This window comes from Nannospalax galili, unplaced genomic scaffold (genome assembly GCF_000622305.1).
Source record: "Nannospalax galili isolate Female #2095 unplaced genomic scaffold, S.galili_v1.0 scaffold559, whole genome shotgun sequence".
Classification (NCBI taxonomy): Eukaryota; Metazoa; Chordata; class Mammalia; order Rodentia; family Spalacidae; genus Nannospalax; species Nannospalax galili.
In genome coordinates, this window is record NW_008343479.1 from 721735 (window position 1) to 728885 (window position 7151).

Genomic DNA, 7151 nt, shown 5'->3' on the forward strand with positions numbered 1-7151 from the left:
AACGAAGTGGAGATCTTTTTTAAACAGTAAAAACTCATTTAATTAAAAAAATTTTTTTAAGATATTTACATTTAAAGTTATCATTGAAAATGTTTACTAATTTTTGTAATGCTCTTGGCTGTTCTTCTGGTTGCTTAGAGTATTTGTTCTTTTCTTTCTTCTCTATTAGCATTAGACGATTTCTCATTTATTATCGCTAACATAATGGATTCCTTCATAGCTCTCCATTATTCCTTCCATTAAATTTATTTTTTCATGTGTTCTCATTACTGAGTCTCCTCCTTCCTTGTATATAGTATATAGCATTCCTTAGATATCTTCTGTTCAGGTTTTGGTTGTCATGTGCTGCCTTAGCAATATCCTCATTTCTAAGTCAATTTTGAGAGAGCTTTGTTGAATTTCGCAATGTTGGTTGGCAATTACTTACTTCTGGGCTTAAAACAGGTCACTCCGTATTTTTCTCACTGTTAGAGTTGCTTATGACAGATACGATATTATTCTAATGTGTTTTGGTAGGTGAGTTGGCATTTTTCCTTTACAGTTTTGAATATTCCCTCACTTTATATTCTTGACATCTTGACTAGAATATATTATAGAAACCTTCTTTCATCGTGTCTATTTGGGTTTCTCAGTGCTTCTTGTGTTTGGATGTCCGTTTCTCTAGATTGGGGGACTTTTCTGCTATGATTTCATTCAATAGGTTTCCTGTGCTTTTAATGTTTACCTCAGTTTCTTCTGTCCTGTGGTTTCTTAGGTTTAGTCTCTTGATAGTATTTCAGAGTTCTTGGACATTGTAGTCTATTGTTTTTTCTTACTGATGCTTGTATACAGTTTTTTCTTTTGCTTGGGTTATTCAATTGATGATGGGTTTTTTAAAAAAATGTTATTGTAAGAAGTTTTTTCATTTCCAATATTTCTGTTTCATCTTTTTCAAAATCTATTTCTTTTCTGAATTTCTCTTCCATTTTTTTAAGCTATATTGCTGATTTTCTCATCCATTTTGTTGGCTTCCATTCTTCACTGCTAAGATTTCTCCCCAGGCCCTGAAGTGGATTCATTTTCTTATTCGCATTCTCCTTGAGGGCATTTATCATGTTTCCTGTAGACGTTCGAGTGTCCATCCAGTATTTGATTGTTTTATTATGTTTTGATTCAGCAGCTGATGAGCTGTGCTCCTCTGGGGAGGACCCTTGCCTTGCCCTCTCAAACTTCTTGTGTCTCTGTGATGGGATTTTGCATGCTGATTCAGATATCTCATCTAGTCTTATTTGGAGGTTTTCTTATTGAATGAGTTGCTTTTGAGGGTTCACTTTCCACTACCACTCAGTAGAGAGAAAGAAAAAAAAATCCTACTGTAATGCCAGTAACATGAAACTGTACAAAAAATAGAAGTATACTTAAAATCAATTTATGTTCATTGACACCACCAGTGAAGGCAAGCTCGAAAATGAGGAAACGACTGGCGGAATGCACTTTTAGAGGGATCACCCGCTTCCTCCAGGAAGCCCCACATTTGGAGCTGTGTGTGGCTTGGGTTATTTTCTGTGCATCATTTGCCTTTGTCTCTATTCTTTTCAGGAATCCTTTATGAAATTCTGAAGTATTTCTTCTCTTTCTCTCTTTGGAATACAGTCCCAATCTTTCTTACCCTGACTTTTCTACTTCACCAGGTTGGACAGAGGCAGCTTCTAGCCACCATCTTACCCAGAAGTTCTCCACAGTTATTGTCATAGGACTATCTCAACAGCTTTATGAAACAGGTCAGAGTTTTTATGATGCCAGTTGCCCAGATGAAGTAACTTGTGGGCGAAGAGCAACCTGCCACCAGTCCCCTATCTCAAAAGTAACAGGGGTGGGGCAATCAGAGCCTGTCCTATCTCACAGGTGGCCAACATTCATCACCACATCCCAGGATTCTCTCTTGGTCCCCTGTCAGTCCTAATCCATCACTAGTACTGATAAAGGGTGAAAAGACAGAGCTTTTGTGTGAGTGATAAGAGACCCGAGGCAAGAGAATTCTTTGCCCTGCTTCCTGACTCATGCCTGACACTCACAGTAAAGCTATTTCTTTTTAAAACCGCTGCTATCAGTAACAGGACTGATTAGAGGTGATGTGCAGTGGAAATACTCATCAGGCATTAACAAATAAGCTAATTAATTTTCTTGCCCACTAATGGAGCTCATAAATATTAGTTATGCTTTACCTATGGTGCTAAAAGATGGACATGAGGCCATATCTAAGACTGTCTGAAGAGCGTCCACTCAAATAGGGAGAACCCAGTATTGCAGACAAATAAGGGATCACACACAGTAACAGGAGCCATAGTACAGAAAGGTACAAAGTGCTCTGGAAGCCCAGAGGAGGAGGATGTGACTAAGCTTCCTTCCCTTGTGATCAAGCATACAGCCCTCTGGGCTGTGAGTTTCCCAAGGGTAGCAGGAACTGGCATGACTCATCTTTATCAAACATAACACAAGGAACACCGGAGAGCATCAGCTAGAACTTGCTGAATAAACTCTCTCCCGGAGGAGTCATGAAAGGTTCTGCAGGGAGGCTCACCTGGGCAATGTGATCGAGTTTGCAAAGCTCCCAAAGTTCCCTGTCCTGGGACAAAGACCCCAGCCATCAAAGCCTTTGCTTGGGTCTGTGATCAGAATCAGCTGGCCTGGAGGCCTCTCTCAACCTGCCACAGTTATCTTGAAAGGCGGAATAAGATCAAGGCTCAGAGAACTTCACAGTCACAGTAGCCCAGCTCATCCATCAGGACTCCTGCACCTCACCTTGAACAAGGAAGATAAGAGAATAAAATAACACCTGACACAGCCTTATCACCTGATAATACAGCTTCAGTTTTTCCATTAAAATAACTGAGAGCTATAGTCCTGTACTTTGGCTGATAAAGAGATCACAGGAAACAAAGCTATTAATTTTTTTATCTCTGCTCTGCAATAGCACATTTGAGTAAGCACAATATGTCCAAGAGGAAAAATACTATTTCTAACAGTGGACGTTGGTTGTATTTTTTTTTCCTCCTTGCTTCCATTTCTCGTACTTGGTATCACTAACCTCTAGGAATTTCTAATTGCAAATGCATTAGATCTGACATGATATCACCATTGCATCGAGTTATATATCTTTCTGCCTCTCCATACTCTACCCCCATGCTTGGGGGTTTTGTACAGATATTTAAGTACAATGTAAGGGAGCTGAGCAGGTTAATGGCGTCTCTACTTTTTGATAGATCCATCTTTGAAAAGAAGAGTTGGACAAGTGCTCACTATGCTCATTTCCAACCTCTATATTCCAGGGTCCCAGGACGGAAGAGGCTATAGAGCAGGTCAGATCGTACAAGAAGGGCAGTCTCTCTGTGTACAACGGTTGCAAGGTAGCAATGGCAGCAGACAACTACCATTCCTAATCCAGGCCCCATGCCTCCAGGTCCTAACTCTGTCCTTCTCCAGCAGATGAGAAGTCCATGAGACCACAGAAACATGCACACCCCGAATCCACAACCCTTTCCACACCAAAATCTGGGAAGCGGAGACCCTGAAATTCTCTATCTATTGTCTACTTCCAGGCTCCTCTCTCCTCTGCTTCCTCATACTCAGAACAAATCACAGTCCTACTGCTTAGACAAATCTATTTTTTCTGCATTTCACTACTGCTTATTTGCTTAATTGGTGTATTAAAGGCATGTGGCTGAACCTGGTTTATTAGGGCCCAGGCTCTGGCCCTTAACTCCAGTAAGAACAGCCCCAGGGTTTATACCACTTCACACTAGAGGGTGATCCAGGGATGAAAGAAATACGTGATATTTGCTGTGGCTAAGATATCAGATATCCATAAAAGACCATGTGTTGAAGTCTTGGTCCCCAAAGTGGCATTATTAGGAAGTGGTAGAGATTTTAGAGGGTAGAACTTTAAGGAAGAAAGGTCACTCGGAGCATTCTCTTTCAGTGTGTAATGGGACTCTAGCCTCAGCCCTAGCCCCTATTCTTTTTTGATAACATTTCCTAGAGCTTTGTTCTACCACATGCTTCCTACTATGATGTTCTGCATTGCCCCAGGACTAAAGCTACAGGCCTAAGGGAGCACAACCTGGAACCTCTGTTACCATGAGCCAAAATAAATCCTTCTTCCTGTTTGTTGCTAATGACAGGTATTTTGACTCCACTACAAAAAGCTGACTAACATCATTCTCTACCTCCAAATCCTACTCTTCAGTAATACTTGGGTAGAAATATTTGAAAAGCATATCTTTACGACATGCCCACATCTGTCATCCCCACACCCCCCCAGTGGTATGCAGCAGAACCAGGGAGGGGGAAAGGATGGGGAGTGAACTCTCATCTGGCCTGAAAATCCTGGGGTGGGGGTCAGCTACTGCAAACTAGGAAGGATTCTTGTTGGGGATGAGGTATGGGGAAGAGAAGGCTCCCAGATGCCCACACTGCTTCTCAGCAGGAGCTGTCTAATTGGCTAGCTTGAAAATCTCAAGGCAAAACCAGGATCAGTCTCAAGCTTGTCTCTGGCCTCCTCTAATCCTCTGATCCCTCTAATGAGGGATCTAATTTTATATTTTAAATGCAAGTCTTAATTCTTCATATGTTTGTTTCCAAATAAAGCTATCTCAGAATTGGTTTCCTTACCATTGAAACCTGAGTTAGTTCTAAAAAGAAAGACTAAAAGAAAATAAGTCAAATGGAAATACCTAGAGAAGACTTGGAGTAAAATCACAGAGCTTTAAATATATAGACCTGTTATTATATGAAAGAAGGGAATGATATTCCAGGAACCTCACATATGCGTGTTACTAGATACAGAAAAAAAGTCTCCATTGCCATTGCAAAAGCAGGATCTGGTGGTAACTATGTCATCAGAAGCATCAGCCCCATTTTTCAGATGAAACTGGGCTGATAATTTAAGGTAGAGTTTGTCATCTGTTTCCTATGCAGGAGACACAAGCAGCTGAAGACCAGGTCTTCAGCAGTAGTTTCTCAGTTATTGCAGAATCATTTTTCCATTCAACCATTTATTATATAGGCACTTGATAACAGCTACAGATATGTTTTCCAAAATAAAATTGCGAAGCCATTGGTGAAAGAATGTGAGCTAAGACTGTTAAGGCAAACACACCTCACAGGTCTCCCCAGGACTCTTAACGATGTCTGGTGGTAAAGAAACATGGACTGTCACCCTGTAGGATTTGGAAGTAGAAGGTCAGTCATGACTCTACTCCTGAGATAAGGTCAAACTTTTAAAAGTTTTACCTTTCTTTCAAAATATCCCATGTTTATAATAAGTCTGTGTGCTGATTTTAATGTAAAATTATTTTCTCCAAACTGTGGAATAAAGTTATCCCAGAAATATCACAGTTTAGGGTAATGCCAGGGCATCATCAACTATCCAAGTACTTGTAAAAGTGTGCCTAAAATAGTCTCTTCTTTGCTCTACATAATAAACTGATGCTACAGGTATTACCAATTTTCATGAATGGGGAAATTGAAGAACAAAGAAATTAAGTAGTTTCCTAACAGCACATGGGACCAGAGTACATAATGCTTAAATAAAACCCAGATTTCCTTACTGCAAAGTCTACACCTTTTTCTTGGCTTCTATAATGTTAATTTTATCATTTAGTAAATAACCAAGGAATGAGCTAGATAATCCAACCAAAGTCTAGGATGTTGCACAACACCCACTGAGCCCACGGTAGGCTAGACAAACTACGACCATGGAACGAGGTTCCCACCATCCATATATTTTACCCCAACATCCATAAATGTCTCTTGATTCACTGCCAGATTCCTCTTTAGCATGAGTCACCCTGTGCTCAAATATTTCTCTCTAATCAATTCATCCATCAACTACTTCATGAGCTTGAAAGAGAGGAGTCTCGTTTCCCTGAGCTCCCCAGCAAACATCTCAAGCTGTTATAATAGTGACAGTAAATCTTCTCAGCCTCATGAGGCAGATAATCAATCCTGAAAGCAGCAGGAGGCAACAAGCAAGCTTGAGAAGCCAGAAGTCTGGCGACCGGGTCGGGGTTCTGGTCCTGACTGCCAGGAGTTGGTTGTGGGAAAACCACTTAACCCATTGGTGTAGGATGTGCCAGGGAATGATGACGACTGTCATCAACCATCCTCCACAGAAAATGGTGGGAACAGTGAGATAATGTCTGCGAAGCCCTTTGAGCTCAGAAGCAAGAAGGTACAGAAGCACAAGGTGTTATTATACAGAAGCCCTCATCAGCTGAGGACACCACAGTTAAGGCTCGTACAAAAACCTCCGCATTCCCCCCACATGAAAGGACAACCTTGAGTTTCTCACTGGTTGACTTTCCCAAGCTTTGGAGAATTAGGGGAGTGGGTCATCTGTTTAGAGATGATGAGTGCTGTTGAAATGAAATCTTAAAGTTACAGACTCTTGGAACTGAATAGGACTTCAGCAACATAGCCTATGTACCTAATTTAGAGAAGGGGAAGCCGAGAACAGAATTCCCTGCTAGACACTAGAGAAGCGCCAGGTAAAAGATCAGGAGGACCATGCCTATGACTGTACAGAACTCTGCCCGGAGGGGGAAGCAGGCAGTTTCACAAATATGCACGTGCCAAAGTGCCACCAGGATAAGGACAAAGACTGAGAACGTCTGGTCCTGTAGCTGCTTGTCCTTAAGCAAATCTCTTCAATATATCAAGGTTTAGAAAAATGGCTACACGAGCAATGGCTTCACCCTCTATTATTCTTCTCTTGGTTGACAGTTTCCCTAGTCCTTATGTCATCACTGACTGCTTCCATTCTCAGAAGAAAGCAGGGAAGGAACCATGGTGCCTATCTGGGGAACCACACTGCAGAGCCAGAACCTGAGGTTTTGAGAGATGGGATCCTGCTGTGGGACCCTAACCCAATCCTCACATAGGTCATCTGGAAATGAAGTAGGAAGGCGACTGGACTCTGATACTCAGTGGGCTGTTTCTGCATACATGGATGCCAGTGACCTCTAAATTCTTCCCAGAATTAAGATTCCATAAATCTAAATTTTCATCAAATTGTCAAAGCCATGATACTCAGTAAGTTTTTGAGAAGTATTTTTTTTCTCTGAGCAGAAAATTCTTAAAAGAATCAGAGTTCTTTTCCCCCTAAACTCAGC